The sequence below is a fragment of the Mus caroli genome, chromosome X (genome assembly GCF_900094665.2).
Source record: "Mus caroli chromosome X, CAROLI_EIJ_v1.1, whole genome shotgun sequence".
Taxonomy (NCBI): domain Eukaryota; kingdom Metazoa; phylum Chordata; class Mammalia; order Rodentia; family Muridae; genus Mus; species Mus caroli.
The window spans coordinates 111,788,084-111,793,906 of NC_034589.1; positions in this window are offsets into that span (position 1 = coordinate 111,788,084).

A 5,823-nucleotide genomic window follows, 5' to 3' on the forward strand; every position below is an offset into this window, starting at 1 on the left:
AAACCTACTTGGTCAGGATGGATGATTGTTTTGATGTGTTCTTGGATTCGGTTAGCAAGAACTTTATTGAGAATTTTTGCATCAATATTCATAAGGGATATTTGTCTGAAGTTTTCTATCTTTGTTGGGTCTTTTTGTGGTTTAGGTATCAGAATAATTGTGTCTTCATAGAATGAGTTCCTTTGTATATTTTTAATATTTGTTTTGTGTGAGTATGTGGGTATGCATGAATATATAAACATACACACACATACACACACACACACATGATTTTTTGCTGCAGCAGCAGCATGACTTCTTAGTTTTTTTCTGTATTTTTTTTTTACAAGGCTAGCAGGTCTCTATATTTCCAGAGATTCTCTTGTCTCTGTCTCTCACCTTGATGAAGAATCATTGTGACTACACATGTTATCATGTAAAGCTTTACATGGGTTCTAGAAATTTGAACTTAGATCTTCACATTTTTGTAGTAAATAACTTTATTCATTGAGCCATCTCGCCAACCCCAAGTTTTATTTTGCATGTATAGCATGTACATATTGAATGAAGAATACTACGAAACCAGGAATTATAATCCTATGCTATTTGAAATATCTCAGCTAAGATTTTAATCAATTATATATTGTGGATTATATTGTTTTACTGCATATATATATATATATATATATATATATATATATATATATACTAGATACCACATAGAGTTTAGAGGTTTGGTTGGGTGGGTGTGGGTGTTGGAGACATCCTCATGGAGACAAGGAGGTAGGGAGGAGTCATGGGATGTGGAACAGTTGGAGAGTGGACTGAGATGCAGAGAATAAAATTTTTAGTATATATATATATGTTTATGCATATATATGTATATATATATATGTGTGTGTGTATGTGTATTTCTACTCTTAGTAGAAGAATCATGACTTAAAAACAGAATACAAAGACTTCTAATATTTTCTAATATTTTACCAATTTTTTACCAGCATATAAGTATCAAATTAGTATATTACTACAGTATATTTTATCCGAATGCTCCATTTTAAAAATAACTGTTTAGGTTAGTAATTTGACTTCCAGAAAAAAAAAATCTCTAAATCATCATAGTTAGATTGAAACAGAATGTTCAATAATTTTGGAAATGCATTTAATATATTTCTTCCAAGTTTTACTATGCGTAAGTATTCAATGTTTTCAAAATTAACAATTATAAAACCAAAACATTAATCAACTCGGAATAAAGTCAGTTTTTTTGAGACTTGCCTTGTCTGTGTCATTCTTGTTCTGGAACTCAATATGCAGACCAGACCTGCCTCAAACTCACAGAGATCTACCTGCTTCTGCCTCTCAAATGTGAGAATTAAAGGCATGTGCCACCACGCCTGGTAGATTAATAATTTCTGGTGCCCCTGTTGTATGAGATATTCAGTAGAGACACAATTTTTAAACAATCTTTAATGAACATATCATTCTCATTATATCCAGAATTTCTTTCATCTTTACTAACCAAATGATCAAAATATGTGCATTTTGAATACATAATAGTGATTATTTCATTGATTTATTATTGGTAAATATTTTATTTTGTATAAGTATATTGTATACTATATACCTCTAGAGACCTTTTAACAGTCCTCAGGTGAAAAGGGGTTGCAATTGGGAAAAGCTTAAGAAGTTCTGGTTGGGAAAATTCTTTGTAAAGTCACAAGCACAGTGACATTCAGGACTGGCCCATCATGTAGTACTCATTTAGAGCAGAATTCACTTCCAAACTCATTCAATTGCTAAAAGCATCCAGTTTTTGTTAAGGTGCCACCATTCATTCTCTTCATGAAGCTGGTACACATATTTTATTCTACCATGAACATCGGGGTACTTTAGAGGATCATGCTTAAATACATAATAATTTCACTGAATTGTACTAAAGTCACCCCTATTCTTAGCCTATCATGTTTGCACCGCGGTCTATAATTATTTTCCTTATTACTTAGTTTGCATTTACTATAGAATTGAAGGTTTCAGCCTCAACAATTTTATGAGCAAAACCTACTAAATAAACTTCTTGTGCCTATATGCTGCATGTCTGTCTGTCTGTCTGTCTGTACATATGTATAAATTGAATGTTCTACTGCCTTGCTCCACAATCATCTTCTTACCTATTTTTCTCTGGAGACCTAACTGATATAGATTTGAGTGCCAGAAGTGGTTCTACTTTAACAGAATTAGAAGATTGTGTTTACTAAATTGTTTTTTGTTTGTTTGTTTGCTTGCTTCAGAAATTGGCTCTATTATCACTCAATTTTAAGAAAAAATAGCACTCATGTCAATAATATAAACCATACTGCTAATCTACCATGTGAAATAGAGCTGATCAAAGAGATGAAGTTTCCATAGTGGAAACACCTCATTAATCACTCACAATAGTGATTTAGTAAGAAGAGATTTAGCAACTCAGAATATGATTCATCATATATTTGTGAAAATCTAAAGAACATAATAAATTGGTTTCTTGCTCAGGACTGTCTTTCACAAAAGTGAAAGTGAGGAAGATGAACTCAGGGATTTGATTTCCCAGACATTGTTCTGAATAAATAACCTATAAAAATTTGTAAGGAAACCTTGAATGAACATATTATCTCTTGTAACCACAAGGATAAAGTTGCTGAGAATCTACCTGTTTTCATAATGCAAATGGATGGATTAGAAAGAAAGTTGAGTTAATCCCAGGTCATATATTATTTTCTATTTTTAAAATAAAGATATAACTTGACTGAAAAAGACATATATCTTCTTGTTAAAATAGAGACATGTGGTAAGACTAATAAAGCTGAAGAAATATTAAGGTTCAGAAATGTTAAGCCTTTCCTTCTTAGGTAACAGAAGCCTTTCCACCCACAGAAGGGAAGAGTTTTCCTATGAACAAGGGTATAAGCCATTTCTTACATCTTTGATAGTATGCAACTCTAAGTTTCTTGAGGAAATGACAATCACTAACACTAAAGCAACATTTTGATGATTCACCTTGTGACCAATATTTAGGGTCTCTTTCTGATTCTAAACCTACATAATACTCAAGCCCTACATGGCTTCTAATTGTGAGGTCCAAACAAGGCACTCACTGACTGCAAGGATATATACTACTTATAAAACAAACAAACAAACCCTTCATTTTTCCAAATATCCAAGGAGATATTTAGAAAGCATGCATCAAAACAGATACTACGGTTGTGATATATATTTTGAAGGGGCTTAAATGTGTATCAAGCAAAATTTATTGAAACAATGTCTATGACAATGAAGATTTGTCATTTATGGCATCCAGTAAGGCATTTTCTCTTTATTACAGAGAAATTCAAATTTTCTATTCAAATTTTCTTTTAATTCGTGTTGTATGAAACAATTTTTTCATGCTGTGCCTTGATCTGAAAAAGTTCATTTTTTTCTATATGCTCATGTTTTTATATATTTAAAAGCACTACAAAGAAGTAGATTTCCATATGCCTTTTTTCAAAGGTGTTCAGTGTTAGTTAAATGTCCCCATATTCTTTCCTTTACCCAGCCCTAAAATCCTCATGCTATTTAACCCTTAATCTTCTATTAGTCCCATTTTCCTGTTCTTCACTAAATTCTATCTCTTCCTATTAAAATCCTCCTAATCTTGGCCCCTTTTGATTTTCCTGACTTTTTTGAATATTGCAAATGAAAGACACATATAAAAAGATTGAAGGATAGCATCTAAATATGAGGGAAAACCAGATGCTTGTATTTCTAGATCTGGATAAACTTGCCCAAAATTGACTTCAGCTTCATCTATTTAAATTTCATTATTCATTCTTTAGTTAAATGATGTAAGATTTTTAATTGAAAATTTATACAATATATTCTAATTACAGTTCTCCTTCCTCCTCTCCTTTCAGATCCTCCCCAATTTAATTCAAATATATCAATTAAGACAGATCTCATACCATGAAAATTAGAAAAACTAGTTTTTTTTAAATTTCTTAAAATTAAAGAGGACTCTTGGATTTCATGCAGAAATGAAAAGACCTACATATTTTAACTTTAAATATTTAGAAATATAGGGAATCAATAGTGTATATTTTATTACTCCTAAATTGATAATTTACTATAGTACGAGACTATAAATTTGGTAAAGAAGATTCACATTTCATATATGATTGTGCTGAATATACCACTGACATAAGGTAGGTTTAACCAGATTTTTTTTGCTAAAATATAAATATGAAAAGTTTAAAACAATGGCTGTAAACCATAGGGATGCTCTAACAGTTAAAAGTATCTATTGCTGTTCTGATGAGTTTAATTCACAGAACCCACATAAGGCTCAAAGTCACTCATAAATGCCAGAATTACAACTTTGGAGGATACAATGTATCTTAATCCATATACCTGTGCATACACACACACACACACACACACACACACACACACACACACTCTCACATATGTAGGACAAATATTCATACAGACATACACATACATGATTTAAAAATTAGTTAAAATCTTAATAAATATAAAGGATAGCTATACAAAATCTTAACTGTAAGTAATTTAGTCACACTTACTATACAATATTATACTACAACAGATGGCAGATAATACCAATAATTTAAGTTAAGAAATAAAGATCCTGAGATGGGTATTTAGCTCTGCAGCAGATTGCTTACTTATGTATTTATATCAGAGTTCCATCTTTGGCAGTATACACAAAAAAAGTAGGATCCAGACTACACACAATAAAACTGTGTGAGTTGAGTTACTTTCTATTCATTCCTAAAATTAAGATATACCAATCTTATTATACTCATATAGGAAACCACCAAATGTTGATAAGTATATAACATTTTAAGGAAATGTACAGACTTCATTTAAAGGACAATGGATCATGATCTCAACTCCAGGAGAATTAAATGAGTGAGAAAAATATTGCCTCAGATACTAGCTTGATTGAATATCTAGGCATCAGTATGGGAATGATGAATTGAGAGAAATCTTAGTAGTCTCTCTGAGTTCATGAAAAATCCATGGAGCTTAATACATTGTTAGAGTCGAGAGAAGACATATTTGACCTGGGTGGAAACATTACAACCCAACTGGAAAGGTCAATCATTTAGATAATGGACTATTCTTCAGGAAGACAGGATCTTCACTGGAATTCAGAACCACCTTAAGCTGTACTAAAGAGAAGGGGAGAGGTAATAGTTATCTCTAAAATAAAAGAATAAACTTGTTCTCCCCAGAAAATTCACCCTCTAGAAAAGTTGCTTGCAAAGTCATAAGCCTTATGGCCCTGTTCCTTCTATTTCCTGCCTTTCTGAGTCAAGAAATTGCCTTTACCTTTTCTTCCAATTTTTCTTTCAGATGCTTTCCACAGACAAAGTATATTTTTGCTGGTATACTGATACTCTATACTCTTTCTAAAAATACTTCTTTTCCTCCTCATAGCTATGTACTACCTTGTGACTAATTTCCATGCTGGCTTAAATAAAATAGCATGGATTTTCATCTGTGCAGCTGTTAGGATTTACAGCCTGCTGCCATATATGTTGATTTGTTTGTTTTCTCTAATAAATTTTCTCTTCTATTTGAGTCTTCTCCTGCATTATTTTATTAGTGAGCTTGAGAACCCCAGGAAACCACATCAATTTTCCTTTCTCACATGTTGAATCTGATGAAAATTTCCATAATTTCCAGTGACAGTATCATGATTTTCCAGAAAAGGTACTAGAGTAGAATGAATTTAAATGAGTAAAAGTTCCATTAATCTGAAATGTTCGATACATATGCAGCTAGAGACAAGAGCTCCGGGGT